At 40.7% G+C, this 21,002-nt stretch overlaps 1 protein-coding gene across 11 annotated transcripts in view; it reads left to right on the plus strand.

The window, feature by feature from the left end:
* ESRRG (estrogen related receptor gamma) overlaps positions 1–21,002 on the plus strand; it is a 695,415-nt gene that overhangs the window by 193,959 nt on the left and 480,454 nt on the right. For 9 of the 11 annotated variants that reach the window (XM_086345306.1, XM_086345308.1, XM_086345300.1 and 6 more), the window contains exon 2: positions 17,778–17,869. The gene's annotated coding sequence lies outside the window, so the exon portion shown is untranslated. Of the gene's footprint in view, positions 1–9,257; positions 9,349–17,777; positions 17,870–21,002 lie in introns of those variants that run through there. The other 2 variants (XM_086345309.1, XM_086345303.1) reach the window with 1 other exon arrangement.

The following is a 21,002-nucleotide window of genomic DNA, read 5'->3' on the forward strand; positions in this document are numbered from 1 at the left end:
CCTAATAGTTGCTGCTATTGCCGCTTCTGGGGAGGACGTCAGGGGAAGGTGTGATGGGATTTGCACTGTGAGCAAATCCAGTGCTTTGTCCTATCTGAGTGGGTGAGATTCAGGGCCGTACTCAGAGCCATGACCACAACCACACAGTACACTGGTCACGGGGATATTTCTTATGGATCGGGCCTTGGGGATCTGTGGCTTCCGCATTCCATGCAGCCGTTTGCAAAATAGGGGCAATGAGCTATGAGGACCGCTCTTTCTTCCATACTGAGCCCTGAACTTTGGGGCTAGCAGTGAGGGGAGAAGCGAAGTACAGTTTGCTGCAGAGTTCAGAGACAGTCTCCTTTGAGAGCAGACACAGGTCTGAGAGGACAAGGTTCTGATCCAAAATCAGCCTTGAGACGTTTTCTGACTGTGGTTAACAGCTTGCCGCTCCAAGCTGAAGAGCATGCACGGTGTGGAGGGGATGATGCAAGCTGGTTGATCAGGTAATCAGTTCAGCTGTTCTGCTGATGATATTTTGGTTGTTTTGATGCCAGATATGTTGCGTTGGCCAAGAAGATCATTTGGGTTTTTCCATAAGATCTCATGGAAAAACCTGAATGAACTTTTTGGCCAATACAATATATTGTAAGGTAAGGCATAGCAAAAACCTTAAGAATGGAGCTTTCTTTGTAAATGAACCAAAAAGAAAGGAAATAATAGCACAGAATCTATTCTATATACAACAACAATTAAAAACCTATATATATATATATATACACACATATAATTCATTCATGTGAAAAAATATTTAATTGAAGGGATCAGGAAACCTGGAGCAACTATTTTAGCATATTTAATACAAGTTTTATTTTCAGTGTGTATATAGTGATACATAGCATCACTATCCCCTTCATTATACTGTACCACATGGTAATTAAATCTGGGATTCTAGGGCAATAAGACATGAGAATCGCACTATTTTCGTGCTATTTGTAACTTCCATCTCTATTGAAATATGCTAAATTAGTAGCATTTTATGATTCCTGATTTAGTTCTTATTAAAGAGAAGCAGAAGCTAAAAACAGCTCAACCAAGCAGTTGAAGCAGTTATCACAAGCCGGTAAGATCAATAAGCTAAAAAAAGGATGAAAAGTTTTTGAGTGACAGCTTAAAAATGGAAAATTTAAATATATATCGCTGCCTTCTGCTCCATTGTGTAATGCATAAAGCCCATTTTGGCAGTACATTTTTAAGCAGTCAAGAAAGTGATTTATTAGTGTCACTGGATTTGTGTTTATGTTCCGTGCTGTAAACTATGCTTATAGCAATATATCTATATTAAGGCATTAGTACTTTGAGTGCTACCTAAGCTTAATGTTACTAATATTGTTCAAAGGATAGTTTATTGGGCTATAAATAGTATCCTCAGTATTGACACTTGCTGCATCATCTAAGTGCCTGGATAACTATGTCTGATGCTAAATGACCATGTTGCTGCTGACAGTATATAAAACATGAATAGTGACCACCAGTGATATTTCATAGCTACTGCTGGTGTTTCTGCTCCCCTTCAGTCTGCAGAAGAGTAGTTCTATGTGTGCAGAAGCCTAGCTAGATTTTCCCAGGATGTTTAGAGGGATATAATGAAAGGAAAATCACATCTTTTTTTAATGTGAAAGGGCATTTTATTTTACTAATTTAATTTACTTTATTTACATTTTATCCATCATTTCTGAAGACAAGACGGTAAACCAAACAGTAAATCAAATCCTGAACTGTAGAATTTGCCAATTTCTGTGGTGTGAAATATCCTACCTAGATACTTTCATGTTATAATCACAGTAGCACCTGCCATATAGTATTTCTGCTACCAGATACGATAGTCATAATCTTTTTGAAAAACATAGATAAGACAAATATATAGTAGTGTGATTAGGAAGTGATGCATTTTGGAAAATCCCATCTTGGTTTTAAACATTCTTATTTCAAGTGCCCATTCATTTTATGTCACAAATAAGAATAAATAATGATTGTGCTAAAAAGGGAAGGATTTTTAGCAAATCAGAAGTTGAGTTTGGGTTTAACTTTCTCTACCCAAGCCACATCTTTACTATGATACAGAATTGGCTGCTATATACATTTATTCATTTAACAAGTTTTGGTTAAAAGTTGACTACTGTTTTAGTCTGTTTGGACTGCTCTCAGAAAGTACCCTAAATTAGGTGGCTTTTAAATAACAGAAATTCAGTTCTCACGGTTTTGAAGGCTGGGAAGTCCACAGTCCTGGCTGCAGTAGATCTGGTGTCCAGTGAGGTCCTCATCCCAAATGGTGTCTTTTGCAGCAATTTCACATGGAAGAAGGGACAAGGGAGCGCTCAGGCCTCTTTTGTGAAGGTATTAATCCCACCACAGGGGATGTGTGTCACTCTCATAATCTAATCACCCCAAAGGCCACATGCCGATCACGTTGGGCATTAGGATTCAACATACAATTTTCAGGGGGACATAAACATTCAGTCCATAGCAACTACTCTATGGTGGACACTGTTACCGTAGAAAGTATATGTGCTAAGTTTGATTTCTTTTGTTAAATGTCAAGACAAATAATTCTCTGAAGGTCCAGTGGTTAGGACTCCACACTGTCACTGCTGAGGGCCTGGGTTCAATCCCTGGTCGGGGAACTAAGATCTCACAGGCCACTTGGCACAGTCAAAAAAAAATCAAGACAATTTTTCAATTTTTCAAATTTCAAAATTTCAAATTGAATTTGACTATACACACTCTCCTTATTAAAGGTTGTAAATAATGAGAACACTCTTTTATTTCCCCCTAATTTCACAGTTTATTGACAGGTTTTTGTTTGGGCTCCAGAGTCGGGATACATACATGGAGGAATCTGGAACATATTTGTTTGATTCATGCTGTCCTGTTATAGGGACAGATGATCCTATTTCTGAGATCACTTAGACATCCCTGATTCAATGTGTGTCTTTTTTGTTAGTTTTATAAGCAAATGATTATCAAGTGTTGAGAGAAAAATCATACTTCATATTCTCTTCTAAAATATCAGTTGGTTCTTTTTTGTTTGTTTGGGGAAAATGCTCTTTCTTAAGAGTTGTCTTCAGAAGGCAAAACAGTCACATGTCATAAATATGCTCATTTATCTAGGTATTCCTGACTTTACTTTGCCAAGGCTAATGACATGTATTAACGTAAGCTTTGCATTCATTAAGATTGGAAGAGAATAATCAATGCTAGTAATTTATTCCTTCATTCATTCAACATCCTTTTCTGGAACACTCAGTTCAGTTCAGTCGCTCAGTCGTGTCCGACTCTTTGCGACCCCATGAATCGCAGCACGCCAGGCCTTCCTGTCCATCACCAACTCCCGGAGTTCACTCAGACTCACGTCTATCGAGTCAGTGATACCACCAGCTATGTGCAAAATATTGTGTGGCTCTTTGGAGAATGAATAATAAATGATGTGCATTCCTTATCCTAAAGTGAAAGTGAAAGTATTAGTCACTCAGTCGTGTTCAACTCTGTGACTCCATGGACTATATAGCCTACCAGGCTCCTCTGTCCATGGAATTCCCTAGGCAAGAATACTGGAGTAAGTTGCCATTCCCTTCTCAAGCCTTATCCTAAAGATGCAGTTAAATGATGTCCCATTTTGCTGAGTTAATCCAAAGAAGTTATGGAAAAGATCTATCCCCCAAACTAATAAACAAGAGGAATCAAATGCCTGAAATGATAATGATCAAACCCATTTTTGTTGGGATATAATTTCTTGCTAGTTGATTGTACAAAAGGATAGAAATTCACTGAAATGCTAAGATATCCCTGTACCCTTTTGCTCTAATATCTTATTTCTTGGAACTGAAAATTTCTTGGAACTTAATATCTTGCCCCTTTTGCTCTAATATCTTATTTCTTGGAACTGATTGGGTGGTCACAGGAAGGATACCAGTTTGGGGAACCCATGAAGGACAGATAGCTCGTGTTGTAAGATATTAATTCTAGGTGGGCTAACTGTGCTGAACATCATTAATCTTATTAAGAATGAAAATAAGGAAGTATTGACTGCCTTCTTTCTGTTGAGAGAAGGTGAGCCCCAGAGTAGACAGTGAACTATAAGGGGATTTTCTCATCCAGAAAACAAGAAGTACATGTTCATCTTTTCAAAGCCAATAAAGTTTGTTCCTTGATGAAACTTTTCATTCTCTTCTAAGGAAACTTTAATGTTATTGGACTTATTTTGCGGTAAAGAAACCTGCATCCTTTGCACGTTTGCCAATATTGGCTGTGTGGTTCGTACAGAGGAAACAGAGAATGGGGCAGCCACCAAGAAAGTTGTCTTTCTCTCCTTTCATCCACATCAGGAAGGAGAAAGTTGGAGGAGGATGAGACTGGTCAAACAGCTCAGTTCTCGAAGCCAGTTAAAACAGGAAACATCTTAAATTCTAGAGCTTGAGGGTAATTAAAATGTTAGGAAGGCAGGGTGCTCTGTTCTTCTCTGGTGTCCACTGCCAGCAGCCAGCAGCGCTGAGCCCAGGGTAGATGCCTTCTTCCTCTAGAGCCTGTCCGAGGTCCATGAAGAACTCAGAGCGTGGCGTGCAAATGTTATTATTTCTTAGGCCGTAAACCCTGCCTTGTACAGGTGCTCAGGACCATAGTGGAGTGAAGTCTAATAGTCCAGGGATCTGTGAAATCCAGTCTCTTCTCATTCCTCATTGCCTTCTTGGTTAGTTGAAATATCCAGCTTTGGACTAAGAAGCAGCTAAAAACCTTATACAAAGAGCTTGTAAACAAACACCCACTTGAACCATCTGGTCTTGTAACACATACAAGTGATTAAGCTTCAGAGCTATGATTGTTAAATTTTTAAAAACACAACAATTCCAAACACTCCCAAATAGACTCTTTATGCAGGCTTGCAAGGAGGAAAATGTGTGATGCTTTATATAGTAAATAATATGGAGAGATTGAAACAATTTTTTTTGGTTTCTCTATTTTTCTCTCCCTCCCTTCTTTTTTTTTTTTTTCTTACCTTGAGTGTTATAGAAAGAGAAAACCTTAAATACACAAATATGAACTAAAAATACATTTAGAGTTCCACTAAGCCTACATGGTTGACAACTTAGAATGGTTCCTTATCTTTACCTTAATTACTATTTTTGCCCCCTATAGGGACAGAAACATGCGTGCTTGAGTACATGTATGTGTACTCTTCGTTCCTTCTAGAATACATTAAGCAATCCAGACTATTTGCAAATAATGAATTCATGCTTTTTGTTCACAATGAGTGAAGAAAGTCAGGTCAGGGGGAAATTAAATATGTTAAGAGCCCTCATATTAATTGTATAATATCAATACCTTTATAGTTAATTTCCTTGACAAGACATAGGGCATATGGATTGAACTCCTCATATATATCTGATGTGGATATGATTATAAATTGGAACACTTTATTTAGATGACATCACTAAAGGGAGAAAGAATGAGCTACACACGGTACCACAAGCATATGGAAATAACACAGATTTCTGGCTAATGACTATTGACATGAACAACACATAGAACTCAAAACTCTTAAGTGAAACAAAAATTCTGCATGAGAAGTCAGTATTATATATTAGGGCTCCTATTCCAGTCTTCCCAGTCTTGATCAGTCCTCATCCCTGGATTTATCACATCAGCTGGGGGAGGAAAGACAGTGGTTGAAAGAAGAGGAGAACGAATACTCAGCTATAGTCATGGTGACTGGTGAATCAAACAAACTCTCAAACAGTAAACTGTTCAAACAAAAAAACTTTACTGTTTTCTCACATTTGAAGTTCACAATGGGTATTCCCGAATGGGGTAAGTCTCTTTCCAGAACGGATTTGAAGGTTGATGTCTTCTTATCCCATTGCTCTCTTTCTTCGATGAGTGGCATCCAGGGTTGCCCAGAGCATCTACAGAAGCCCGTGAAAGGGGAAAACCGTGGAATGTATTTGTGGGGGTGGCTTACAACCCAAGTATGGAGAGGTTTCTGTCACTTTTGGTCTCTGTCCATGGAAGGAAACTCAATCACCTGACCTCACCTACCTGCAAGAGTGGCTGGGAAAGATGGTCAAGCCTGGAGCCAAGGAATAAGAGGTGGTGAACTTCTGACTAGCGTCCCCCCCAAAAGAGGGAAAGAGAAGAAAAAGGATGGGTGTCGATGCAAAACACTCTATAGTACCTTTTATTTGAGAAGAAGAAAACTGAATTAAAGCCTTTTCCAGCAATGTGCTGGTAAACTATCTGTGAGGGAAGGGGATGAAAAAACACCTGATTTTTAAAAAATTTTATATTGGAGTGTAATTGATTTACAATATTGTGTTAGTTTTAGGTGTACAGCAAAGTGACTCAGTTGTACATAAACCCATTTTTTTTTCAGATTTTTTTTTTCCTGTATAGGTTATTACAGAGTATTGAGTAGATTTCCCTGTGCTATACAGTAGGGCCTTCTTGATTATCTACTTTATATACTGTTATTTAGTCGCTAAATTGTGTCTGACTCTGCGACCCCAGGGACTGCAGCCCACCAGGCTCCTCTGTCTGTGGGGTTTCCCAGGCGAGAATACTGGAGTGGATTGCCATTTCCTTCTCCAGAGGGTCTTCCCAACCTAAGGGATTGAATCTGCATCCTCTGTAGTGACAAGCAGAGTCTTTACCACTGAGCCACCTGGGAAGCCCATTTTATATACAGTAGTGTGTATATTGGAGAAGGCAATGGCACCCCACTCCAGTACTTCTGCCTGGAAAATCCCATGGACGGAGGAGCCTGGTTGGCTGCAGTCCATGGGGTCGCTCAGAGTCGGACACGACTGAGCAACTTCACTTTCACTTTTCACTTTCATGCATTGGAGAAGGAAATGGCAACCCATTCCAGTGTTCTTGCCTGGAGAATCCTGGGGGTGGCGGAGCCTGGTGGGCTGCCGTCTATGGGGTCGCACAGAGTCGGACATGACTGACGAGACTTAGCAGCAGCAGCAGCAGCAGTGTGTATATGTTAATCCCAGACTCTTGATTTATCCCTCCTCTCACCTTTTCCCTTTGGTAACCATAGTGTAAAAATACCTGAGTTCTGACAGTGATTTCCTTGATGTAAATACTCCTGCCGCAGTGTGATTTCAAGTTACCAATGTGAAGTCAGTCAATGTGGATTTGAGAAGAGAGGCGCAGACTCTGCTCTAGCAAGCTGGAGCAAGACAGTCTAGCAAGGCATTTTACTAATGAATTCTGAGAAAACACATCAGAGGCAGCCCATTTGTGGGAAGGAAGTGAATGTGCATTTTCCCTTTTGCATTTGACACAAGAAAAAGTTTACTTCAAAATGGATTTATAATCAAAAAATATCTATATGATATATTCCTATCAAGAACAGATGAGGGATGTACAATTTTTGAGTCAGAGAAAAATAGCACCAAGGGTACAAGAAGTCCAGGCTGAGTATCTGTACTCAATCCTGGGTCACTCCCAGGTAAAACCAAAAGCTTCTAGAACAGCTTTCCAAGGAGTGGACCAAGAAGTCAGATTCCACTTCTGGAATTTCAGATGACTGTTTCCGTAATTGTTTTCCAGAAAGAGGGAAAGACGTGATGACGCAGAAGAGATGCCAAGGATGGCTCTTTTGGTTTCTGTCTATCACGAGTTGGACAGGGGTGTCATTCCCTGTGAGAGAAGCAAAGAACCGGTACGACCTGGTTTGTGTTTTAAGAAAACAACTTTGAAAATGAAATAGATGCTCAGGTCTCAATTGTCTAGTTAATTAGGATTGTTATTAACAGACCAAAGACTATATGTCCATCTGAAATTTCCATTTTTGCTTGTCTGCTTTTGCTGTCCAAAGAATCAGGCCATATAATGATGAGTTAGATTGTGTCTTGCCATTCAACCTGATCCATGCAGACGTGGTACCCTTGAATCAAAGGCCAATGGTCCAGGTAGAGGATCAAGATGTGTAATGTACTAGGCTTCAGCCCAGTGGTTTTTGCTAAGTGTGTATCTGTTTTCAAGTGTTAAATTCTTTCAGGTGTTAAAGGCACAGCACCTCTTGAACTGATGGTGTAATCTGAATCTTCAGTGTAAAGGCTCAAGGTTTCCTGTGGGTGATGCTTATTGCTTTAATTAGGAAGGCCTGTAAAAGACATTGGGCTTCCCTGGTGGCTCAGTGGTACAGAATCCGCCTGTCAATGCAGGGGACATGGGTTCAATCCCTAGCTAAGGAAGATCCCCTGGAGAAGGAAATGGCAACCCACTCCAGGATTCTTGCCTGGATAAATCTCAAGGACAGAGGAACATGGTGGGCTACCATCCATGGGGTCACAAAGAATCGGATACTACTTAATGACTGAACAAGAACAAAATTAACATAAAGACATCACTAAGAGTCCAGTATTTGTACTTTTTGTTTGTAACACAAGCTCAGGCAGATCCAAACCTAAAAACGGATTAAATCTGTGATTTATTGATTTTAGTTGGTTACTGGTTTATTTTAGGTCAGTTGCTATTTTTAAAAGACTAACACTGATAATGACAGACTTAGGTATTGAGGTTTTTCAAAAAGTTAGTCCATTTGATTAGTAAATAATAAAACCCTTCTAAGGAACAGCTCTCCTCCCGTATTTTTTTAATGATGGTGAGAAGTGAGTTCCTCTGAAACTAACTTTCCCCATGCCAATCTACCCTATTGAATTTTCCTTTTAACTGTGGTCTGCCAGAAAACAGAACTAGGGCTTGGCACACCAGTTTTGATCAGACCAGCCATCAGAATCATAATGTCCTAAGTACAAAGCTCACTAATTGAATTTCATTAGCTAGACTGAAATATAGCAGCCAAGACAGAGAACACTGTCGGCTGTTTTTTATGAGGTCCGAAGTCTAAAGTCATTTTTAAAATGTGAGTGATGCAATTTCTTGTATCTTTCATTTAAAATGCTGCTTGGTAAACAGTGTTTCAGATTAGTGTATTTGTAATTTAAATGAAGACAATACATCAAGCTGAATCTGAAAAGAAAGGAGAAGTTTAGGAAATGATTCATGCCCCCTTTTGTGTGATCTACTGTAGAAAATAATAAATAAATAGGTAAGGAGAGGGAGAAAAAAGGTTTGTGAATTTTGGAGACAAATTTGAACTGTTTCTAAGAAGAGCGAGTCCCAATAGCTAAATCTTTGTTTTCTTCAAGCAGACTAATACATTCTGCCTAATTCATTTTTTATTTTCTCTCGGGGTCTGCTTGCAGATTTGCCTCAACAAAGGAAGCATCATGTTACATCTTTTAAATAATTGATGACTCTCAGTCCGAGCCAGCTTGAAGGAAATTCTGAAAATAGGTACTGATTGAGCAAATGCTTGCCTTCTCCCCCCCATCTCCCTCTTGAGCACACCCCACTCATCTTTTCCATAGCCTTTTGCTTCTTCACCTCCATCCTGACAGAAGAGGAGGGTGATATCATCTTGGCTTAGGGTTTACCTATCACTTGGTCCCCCTTGTTTATTTTATATCATGCCATCTATTTTATTAAAGACAGGGGGAGCTGTTAATTACAAGCCAAGTGATGTAATGAAAGTCTCTTAATTAATCATCAGAAATGTTACGGCATAATCACCACCAGAGACGGTTTGTTGGGAATGTAAGAAATTGGACTTGGAGCTTTCTAAATTCAGAGTGTGCTGCCTCCACGGGCCAGATTACCCCCGAAGCTGGGTCGGCTGTGGCCGTGCCCAATTCCAGCTCTTCCTGTGCGTTTAAATTCTGTGAGCTGATCTGTGTTTTTCCCCCCAGAGAGAGAAGGGCATCTCCATCTTTCTTCACTCCTGGGATCATTAGTGATTGTCTGTGATTGGGAAAGGGCTTCCCAGGTGGTAAAGAATCCACCTGCAGTGCAGGCGACCCAAGAGATGCTGGTTTGATTCCTGGGTTGGGAAGATCTCCTGGAAGAGCAAATGGCAACCCACTCCAATATTCTTGCCTGGGAAATTCTGTGGACGGAGAAGCCCAGCGGGCTACAGTCCACGGGGTCTAAAATAGTCAGACATGACTGAGCAACAGCATGCGTGCATGACTAGGACGGGCCTTTACTGCTTTCACGTGGCTGTGGTTGGTAGACCCTTAGACTGGTCCACAGTGAACCTGGCTTCCTGCTCTGACTTTGAAGTTACTTTCCCTTCCAGGGCCTCATTGTCCTCACTGATGACATGAGGGCTTTGGAGTAGACCATCTCCAGGATCTCTGCCAGCAGTGGCATTCTTGCATCCTTCAGGGAAAGGAGTGATAAACCAAGTTTGCCCTCTATTTGAATTTGACTGTCCTGAGTACTCCAGGTTTGAGTGAATGAACTGTGTGCTCACTCATGTTTAACCTTCCTCTTTCCTTCCATTATTTTTCTTTTCTCTTAGTTTCTCACGTTTGCTCTCTCCTGCTGCTTGTTCTTGTTCCTTTCCCTTTCTGACTTTCCATGTTTCCATGGTTAAAGTGCAAGAAAAATGGTTAGAAATGTGCTAGAATCGAGGATCTTGGCCACTTATTTTTTAAATGCCATGTCTTTCTTATAGAAGAGCTATCTCCTTCAGAAATGACATCAGAAGCTAGCCAATATTATTGGATTTAGGCGATAGAGTGCCTGATGAACTATGGAGGGAGGTTTGTGACATTGTACAGGAGACAGGGATCAAGACCATCTCCATGGAAAAGAAATGCAAAAAAGAAAAATGGGTGTCTGGGGAGGCCTTACAAATAGCTGTGAAAAGAAGAAAGGTGAAAAGCAAAGGAGAAAAGGAAAGATATAAGCATCTGAATGCAGAGTTCCAAAGAATAGCAAGGAGAGATAAGAAAGCCTTCCTCAGCTATCAATGCAAAGAAATAGAGGAAAACGACAGAATGGGAAATACTAGAGATCTCTTCAAGAAAATTAGAGAGACCAAGGGAAAATTTCATGCAAAGATGGGCACAATAAAGGACAGAAATGGTATGGACCTAACAGAAGCAGAAGATATTAAGAAGAGGTGGCAAGAATACACAGAAGAACTGTACAAAAAAGATCTTCATGACCCAGATAATCACGATGGTGTGATCACTGACCTAGAGCCAGACATCCTGGAATGTGATGTCAAGTGGGCTTTAGGAAGCATCACTACAAACAAAGCTAATGGGGGTGATGGAATTCCAGTTGAGCTATTTCAAATCCTGGAAGATGATGCTGTGAAAGTGCTACACTCAATATGCCAGCAAATTTGGGAAACTCAGCAGTGGCCACAGGACTGGAAAAGGTCAGTTTTCATTCCAATCCCAAAGAAAGGCATGCCAAAGAATGCTCAAACTACCACACAATTGCACTCATCTCACACGCTAGGAAAGTAACGCTCAAAATTCTCCAAGCCAGGCTTCAGCAATACATGAACCGTGAACTTCCTGATGTTCAAGCTGGTTTTAGAAAAGGCAGAGGAACCAGAGATCAAATTGCCAACATCCGCTGGATCATGGAAAAAGCAAGAGAGTTCCAGAAAAACATCTATTTCTGCTTTCTTGACTATGCCAAAGCCTTTGACTGTGTGGATCACAAAAAACTGTGGAAAATTCTTCAAGAGATGGGAATACCAGACCACCTGACCTGCCTCTTGAGAAACCTATATGCAGTCGGGAAGCAACAGTTAGAACTGGACATGGAACAACAGATTGGTTCCAAATAGGAAAATGTGTACGTCAAGGCTGTATATTGTCACCCTGTTTATTTAACTTCTATACAGAGTACATCATGAGAAACGCTGGGCTGGAAGAAGCACAAGCTGGAATCAAGATTGCCGGGAGAAATATCAATAACCTCAGATATGCAGATGACACCACCCTTATGGCAGAAAGTGAAGAGGAACTAAAAAGCTTCTTGATGAAAGTGAAAGAGGAGAGTGAAAAAGTTGGCTTAAAGCTCAACATTCAGAAAACGAAGATCATGGCATCCGGTCCCATCACTTCATGGGAGATAGATGGGAAAACAGTGGAAACAGTGTCATACTTTATTTTTGGGGGCTCCAAAATCACTGCAGATGGTGATTGCAGCCATGAAATTAAAAGACGCTTACTCCTTGGAAGGAAAGTTATGACCAACCTAGATAACATATTCAAAAGCAGAGACATTACTTTGCCGACAAAGGTCCATCTAGTCAAGGCTATGGTTTTTCCCGTGGTCATGTATGGATGTGAAAGTTGGACCGTGAAGAAAGCTGAGCATCGAAGAATTGATGCTTTTGAACTGTGGTGTTGGAGAAGACTTCTGAGAGTCCCTTGGACTGCAAGGAGATCCAACCAGTCCATTCTGAAGGAGATCAGTCCTGGGTGTTCTTTGGAAGGACTGATGCTAAAGCTGAAACTCCAGTACTTTGGCCACCTCATGCCAAGAGTTGACTCATTGGAAAAGACTCTGATGTTGGGAGGGATTGGGGGCAGGAGGAGAAGGGGATGACAGAGGATGAGATGGCTGGATGGCATCACCGACTCGATGGACGTGAGTCTGAGTGAACTCTGGGAGTTGGTGATGAACAGGGAGGCCTGGCGAGCTGCGATTCATGGGGTCGCAAAGAGTCGGACACGACTGAGCGACTGAACTGAACTGAACTACACAGTGGCAACTACTGGGAGATCTAAATCTGGAAGTCTTAAATTGGAGTTCAGCTTTACTGGAGAAAAGCCTTACGTTGTATCCATCAGTGAAAAAGCTATATCTACATTGGTGGGCTATTATCCATTCTCAAAACTATACCAATCTCTGGCCTACTCTTCCTTTCAAGGGTCATTTAAAAATACTATGTTGACTATATTGTTCCCTGTTTCTCTTTTAATTATAGCAAACTTGATGGGGGGGTTGGGGTGCTGAAGTCATCTTTGTCCCCAAAGATGTGCATCCTATGCCTTCCCAGGATACTCTTTTCTCTTTTTTTTTAATGTTTATTTGACTGCACCGGGTCTTAGTTGTGGCGTGTGGTATCTAGTTCCCTGACCAAGAATCAAACCCAGGTTCCCTACTTTGGGAGCATTGAGTCTTAGCTACTGGACTACGAGGGAAGTCCTACAGATAATCTTTTCTGATTGCCTTTTTTGAAATCTTGAAACAAATCTTCAAATAATCACACTTATTTATAATGATGTGAACAACATATGGCTGGGAGTCTAGAAAGCTTTGGAATTTATTCTGTTTATCATCTACTACTGACAGTGTACTAAAGTCATAGTCAGTTGAGTCAAAGGAACTATTATTGTTCTCCCTTTTAAAAAACTTCTGCCATTAACTTACATTTTGAAAGTGTATGATGTCCAGGCTTTGGTATCTGTTAGCATGTTACAGGTGTTATTGTTCAGTCGCTCAGTTGTGGCCAACTCTTGTGACCCCATGGACTGCAGCATGCCAGACTTCCCTGTCCTTCACTGTATCCCAAAGTTTGTTCAAACTCATGTCTATTGAGTTGGTAGTACCATCCATCCAACCATCTCATCCTCTGTCGTCCTCTTCTCCTCCTGCCTTCAATCTTTCCCAGCATCAGGGCTTTTCCAGTTAGTCAAGTCTTCCCATCAGGTGGCCAAAGTACTGGAGCATCAGCTTCAGCATCAGTCCTTCCAAGGAATATTCAAGGTTGATTTCCTTTAGGATTGACTGGTTTGATCTCCTTGGGACTCTGAGGAGTCTTCTGCAGCACCAAATTTCAAAAGCATCAATTCTTCGGCGCTCAGCCTTCTTTATGGTGCAATCCTCACATCCGTACATGAGTACTGGAAAACCCATAGTTCGACTATACAGACCTTTGTGAGCAAACTGGTATCTCTGCTTTTTTATAGGCTGTCTAAGTTTGTCATAGCCTTTTTACAGGTGAGTCCTAGTAAGACATATTCCTTAGGTTTTGGAACTGAAAATATGCTTTTCCTCAAGGACAGCCATCATTGGGTTCCACTGTAGTGCCACCATAATTTATGAACATTATGTGCTTAATAGCTTCTCTTTGTATTGGAATATCTATTAGAAGGCAGAGAGGTAATTCTCCATCTTCCTAAGGAGGTTACTACTTAGAGGCTGCTGGTGGTGGGGATTGAGGTGGTGCAAGTTCTCTTGCCTTGGGGTCAGTGACTGTGAGTGATGGGAAACTGGTAACTTGATTCTCTGGCTTTGCTTTAAAAATAAACTCTGGGTTAGGGGGGAAGAAATTCAGATGCTTTCTCCTCCAACCCCACTTTGTGCAGTCATGGTGGTGTGGCATCATCACATTATAATCTTTGTGAAAGAATGTCCAGTAAAGTTGTGCAAAGCAGAAATCTATGTGCGTGTATCTGGTAGTTTTTCATCCTGGAATGAATTTATTTTTTGTGACTTCATATGTCCAGTCTCAATAATGAATTGAGGGTAGGTAATACCCAGTTTATAAAATAGCAGTGTCCCACTGTACATCGTAAAACTGGTTGTTTGTAATTCAGACTATCTGCAGATGAGGAAAAAGATGAGATAAATGGTAGTGAGTTTCTAGATTACCCACAAAAATCTCAATCAAACTGTGACACAACTTCTTCAGGTCTACAACAGTTTTGTTTTCTGTTCTTTAGTACATTATCTGCAATACTGAAGAAGAAATCTTCCACCTGGGTTGGTTGTCACTATTTAGAATGAAATTAATCTGGGGATATGTATATTACATTTTGTAGTAAGAGGAGACCATTGAGGTAATGTGAATAAATTCCACATACCCTTCCAATGCCCATCCATCTTCCCTCATTACCAATCCCTGAATGGGACAGAGTGGGGCATGAAAGATTTATGGCAAAAGTATGCAAAAACTGGGGGAGGGGGAAAAGTGATCAAAGAGCTAGGTTCTAATTCCTCCTTCACCCCTACCTTTCAAGAACTCCTAAATAACAAGACCCCAATTGGCCATGGACAGTTAGCTCCCATTGGGTTCGGAAGACTCCAAATTCTTCTATCAGGAATCCTAGAAGCACTTAGGCATCCATCTTTCCTCTTCTTGCAACAGCTCCTAAGGTCTTGTGCATGTCTGAAAGGGAGTGTAGTGACTAAGGCAGTAACTCTTCCTCCCCAAGACTCCGAGACCAGCGTCCCACTGCCCACTGATCTGGGCTTCCTCTGCAAGTAGGGGTGGTCACAGTAAGAAGATCCTGAGTTGAAAGCCTCTGCTCAGAGATAAGCGCTACATGTGAGGTCAAAAGAAGCTGTTCCCAAGACTGTAACTACAGTGTAAATGTTAGTTTGAATTTGCATTGATTTCAGAGATAGGCTTTGACCAGTTATGTATTTTAAATGCGAACTTGAAATCACAACCACATTGGTCATGACCATTGGCATGATTACCTGGACAGTAACATTATCTGATGAACTCAGCCCCGGAAGGATTTTTTGTCCCTTTAAATCCTTCTTTCGTACTCTGGAATCCTAGGCTTTCTTTATAATAATAATAGTAATAAACAACCTAAATTAGATTCCTAAGGACATCTTACCCTGTAGTGTCACTCGAGTGGACTCTCTCTTAGTGCTTCATTAAAGTGAAGTCGCTCAGTCGTGTCCGACTCTTTGAGACCCATGGACTGTAGCCTACCAGGCTCCTCCGTCTATGGGATTTTCCAGGTAAGAGTACTGGAGTGGGTTGCCATTTCCTTCTCCAGGGGAAATTATATTTGTACAAATTGCAGATTTTTAACAGGCTTCCTATGTTCACAGTCCTAGAATATAAATAGGGTTAGATTCTCACATGCAACTCGTTTAGCCTTTCTCATTAGTAAGTATATCAAATATACCCTCCTATTTGTATTTGCAGAGCATCTTTTATTTTCTTTATTTGGAGGGGGGTTCTTTTTTGTTGAAATGTAGCTAATTCCTAATATCATGTTACTTTTAAGCATACAGAAAAGTGATTCAGTTATATATACATACAAAACTGAATTTTTTCAGATTCTTTTCCATTATTAGAAGATGTTGAGTACAGTTCCCTGTTCTGTACAGTAGGACCTTGCCGTTTACCTATTTTATGCATAGTAGTGTTTCTCTGTTAATCCCAAACTCCTAAGTTAACAAAACCCCCTGCCCCCCACTATCCCCTTTGGTAACCATAGCATTTGTTTTCTGTGTCTGTGTGTCTATTTCTGGTTTGGAACTAAGTTCATTTGTATCATATTTTTCAGATTCCACGTATAGGTGATATCATATGATATTTGTCTTTCTCTGTCGGTTAGTATCTCCCTTTCTTGAGTCTACACCCTGTCAAATTCCATTCTATGCCAGAAGCCTCCTTGGTCTCCTGGCTTCATTGATCATCAGCCCTCCCTCACGCAAAAACTTTTAAAATGATCCCTTTGTTTCTCGAGTGCTCTAATAGTTCCTCTTCAGCGTGAAAGCAAATGATCAAAGTTTGGTTCCAATTGCTTCTTGTAGTCTTGGGGTATTAAGGCAAAGTTGAAATTGAAACCTCAATCTTGTTTAATTGTCAAGCATTTTACTTTTAACTTCATTCTTTAAAGAAAAGGCAAAATGCTGTGGGTTTGAAGGGTGTCTTGAGTGAATACGATTTAGAGCCCCTCTGAGAATCTTCTAATCACAGCACAGGCATCTCTTTGAAGTGTTCACTCCCCGAAGTCTACAGTTACCACATTCATGCCTCAAGGGGTGTGATGGGAATGGCCTGGTGCCATAGAATTAATGAGTTTTCCCACATCTTTTACTGAACAAACTGCATGAGAACCTGCACCAAACAAATTGTTAGGACCCTTCAGTTATCTGTTGGTCACAACCTTTTTTTCCTCTCCCTTCTCCCTCCCCTGGGCCCCAAGTCCAGCACAGAATCCCCCTGGATATCCCTGTGAACAATGTATTGCTCCAAACAGTTTTCTTTTATATGAGGGTATAGATATGAGATCTGTTAAGTTAGATCATATGGAATTGCCATTTTTGTAGGTCAAGATCAGTAAAACACTGGCAGTTTTACAAGATTAGTTTCAATCTAATCATTTCCTCTGATAAACACTCTATGAAAAAACAAGATTTTGAAAAAGAGTGCACTTGGTAAATGCACGGTGGGCTTATTTAAAACCGAGGCTTCGGGATCCCTGGTGGGCCTGTGGTTGGGACTCCACGCTTCCAAAGCACGGAGTGTGGGTTTGACCCCTGGTCGGGATTCTAAGATCCCACGTGCTACAAGGTGCCACCAAATTTAAAACAAACAGAAACAAAAAAAATACCCGAATCTTCGAGTTTTTCCATCAGGAAACTTGTCCTTCTCAACCTGCTTCCTTTTGTCTCATTTTGAGAATGGGAGAAATAAGAACCACCCCCCACCCACACCATTTAGAGAAACTTGTTTATTTTGAGACTAACGTGAAATAAGTAGAAAGTCCCTTGAGCCCTGTGATAGAAGAATTTTTTTTTTTTCTGAAAGTTATAAATGGGTGTTATAATGGAAAACGCTTTCAAACCTTAACCAGAGCATGCAGTATAAATAAGAGGGAAGCAGAAGATTAATAAATCTGATAAAGCTGAGAAGGAAGAAAACTTAAAACAAGCCATGAGGACTGTCCCTTAGCGCTAGTGTTAATACAGCCCTGAGTATATATAGGAAAATCAAAGACTTGCAGAAGGCAGCTAAGTCATAGCTATTAATGTGTGCTTAACTCTCTTGCCTGGGAGATTTTATTAAATGCAGCAGCCAAGAAAATTGACCTCACTTTTTTTTTTTTTTTTTCCTTTTTTGGGTTGGATCCTTGCTCCTGTCACATAATGAATAGAGCTGACAATTTACTGGTTCATCAATGAAACAATATTACATTATGAAGATGTAAGGAAAAAATTCTACGCTAACATTGTTGCAGTTTGAAAGGTAAGCTGTTCCCTAAAAAATTAGGAGTCGTGAATGATCCTTTAAAGCCACAGAACATAATGCCATGTGTTACACACTAAAGAGTTAAGTGGCCTCTTCACATCTTTGTCCCTGTGGTCCTGGCAAGGATTTCATTAGTATGTGAAGAGTCACCCATGTTTCCCTCATTCTGTCTTTTAAAATGCAAGAACGTTGTTTTCAAGCTTTTCACGGGTTTTATTTTATGGGATATTCCGACAAATGGGACTTTAAGGAGTATGTGTTGCGATGATATCATGGTTCTTTTTGAAAAGTTTTGCTCTGTTTCTACTGATTCCCTGTATTAGCCATTAAGCTACAGCTGTCACGGTTAGATTATTTCTTACTTTTTTCTGTTTTGGCAGTGCGCGAGAACTTCAAGTATTACTGTTCTCTTGGTCTTGTCCTGTGCTTAAGATAGGAAGCCTTCTCAATTCTGCCTTCTGTGAACTCAGTAAAAGTACTTGCATGCTGTCAGGTACCAGGTGGATGCCTAGATCTTTCCAAATATATCTAGATGTTAAGTCTTCACTCTGTTTTTGAAGGAAAAGCATGTAATGCCTACTTTTCTATACTTTCATCAGTTACTCAATTGGTCCTGGATCCATGAACCCTGCAGAGAAGGCAGTGGCACCCCACTCCAGTACTTTTACCTGGAAAATCCCATGGACGGAGGAGCCTGGTGGGCTGCAGTCCATGGGGTCGCAAAGAGTCAGACACGACTGAGCGACTTCACTTTCACTTTTCACTTTCATGCATTGGAGAAGGAAATGGCAACCCACTCCAGTGTTCTTGCCTGGAGAATCCCAGGGACTGCGGAGCTTGGTGGGCTGCCGTCTATGGGATCGCACAGAGTCAGACACGACTGAAGCGACTTAGCAGTAGCAGCCATGAACCCTGTGGTAATAACTCATGAGGATCATAGTATGGAGGGGTTCTTAAATTGGAAAGGGTCTGTGTTTCCATCAGACGCTCAAACAGTTCACAACTCAGGTAAGGAGGCAAACCATTGCTGTGCATGGTTCTCCAAGGTGGGATCAGTGAGTCATCCGGTACCCATCCTCCACCCCCCACCCCACCCACTCCCCCCAACCTCCCCGGGCAGAGCAAGGACGCTGGGAACCATGCTTTCCATCCTGCCTGATATTGAACCCTCTAGAGTCATTGGATTATCTGAACAGTGTTCAACACATTCCTGCTTCTATGTGGAAAATGGACTTCAGAACTGAATTACCTTTTTCATCACACCCAAGCTGCTTCATTTGCAACATGATTTAGGCAATGGGAGAATACACTTCCATGTGTGAAATAGGTTGAAATGAATCTGATATTCTCTGTATTCCTTCAGCTCCAACAATCATGAATTGGAGTTCTGGCCCCAGATCATTCAGTTACATGATTCTGGTATTTATCTGTTGTTTTGGGTAACAACAGTTTAGTTTTAATTATTGGTGATACTTCAATCTGTGTTTCTTGAAAACTGTAGGTATGCCCTGCTTTAAGAAAACTGAATATGGCCTCAAATGCATGCTGATGGTGTCTTTGCATGAAGGGGCGAGTATCTGCACTCTCAAAATAGCTTGGTTTTATACAATAATTTATCACGAGATTCCTTTAAATAACTCTCTTAGAGCATTTAAAATATGATTTGATTTGAAAAAAATCAATGTCCACTCACTCAACTTTTCAAGAATGCACCTGCTTTGTAATGCGAGGCAGGAGAAGGGGAAAAATCAAGCAACAGGGAATGAGGGTCTTAAGTGAGCTGAGGAGGAATTAATTTTAATTTAGAGAAGAATTTGCCTTTCTAGAGTTTCCCAGGGAAAACATCTTCACCTTTATCACCTCCAAAGTACATAAGGGGGAAAAAAAGCAGGTCAATTTGAGTTTGGAAAAGATAAATCTATTTCTTCGCTGGGTCGCGTTCTGCATTATGCATGTGCGTAAAAGTGAGGTTTTCTTTGATCCTGACTATTAAAAGTTTATTTTTAAACTCAGACTGGGCAGGAATCCAGAGATGCTCTTACCCCCTGCAGTACATCCTGGTTTCAGGTCCCCAGCCTGGCGGAATGCAGCTAAGCAGCAGGAAATAGTTGAAATGTGTGGAGACTTGATGGGTGCTAAGGGTTTTTTTTTCCCCCCTTCTTCCCCTCCATTTTTGAAATTCAAATTGAATGCAATTTTCAGCTCATTTGAGCCAGAATATACTGTGGCTGAGCTTCAGTGGCTCTTAAATTCAAACTCACAGGAGAAAACAGATATCATCTGTCACAGAGGGTGGGAGAGAGGACACTCCTGCATTTTATTCATGGAAGAAGCAGCTCTGGTAACTAATTCAAACCCTTCTGACTAATCGACTCATCATTCACCAGCAAACTTATCAACTAATCAATGAAACCTTGAAGACACCCATCTTATGAGGTCTGGGAGCAGTTTCCCCCTCCCTGTGAAGAAGATAATTGTCCAAGTCTATTTTTGTATCGTTGGTATTTTAATACCTTTTTTTTTTGTTGCAAACTGAGACAGACCATCATGGCAATCTTTTTTGCTGCCCTTCCTGACTATTTTTATTGTTTCCATCTTTAATGCCTTTGTCAATGCTCTTTATTTATGACAGAATTAGCAGAAAGCTTACTGCTGGCAAAGTGGGGTCCAAATTTTGAGGGTGTTTTTTTTTTCTTTACTAAACAGACTGTCTTGGGGCAAATATAAGTGCCAATGAAAGAGAAAGATTTACTTATTTACAGGGTGACTGTTTCAGGATGGCTTGAGACTGCCTTTCCTGAAGTTTCCCTGGGTGTCTGCCCAGGGAATCCATGTAGACTTGGACGCAGGATAATCTGAGATCTCTCCTTCAGAAAAGGATGTGATAGGGCAATTCTCATTCTCAAAGGTAGCTTTTCCGCTTTACCGCTGGTGCTCATCTTGGACTGTTTTAGTGTTAGCCAAAATTTCCATGTGAACGTGAAGGCCATGGCTTTCTCTTGCTTTTGTTGTTATTGTTGTTGTTGAAGTTCATGAGAGACAAGTTATTTAGGATGTTATTTCAAAATAAGTAGGAATAAAACAGTTTGATCTTTCAATACTATCATTTCTAATGGAGTTAGTTCGTAGC

This window comes from Bos grunniens, chromosome 16 (genome assembly GCF_055505025.1).
Source record: "Bos grunniens cultivar Pamir isolate PY7600 chromosome 16, Bosgru_T2T1.0, whole genome shotgun sequence".
Taxonomy (NCBI): domain Eukaryota; kingdom Metazoa; phylum Chordata; class Mammalia; order Artiodactyla; family Bovidae; genus Bos; species Bos grunniens.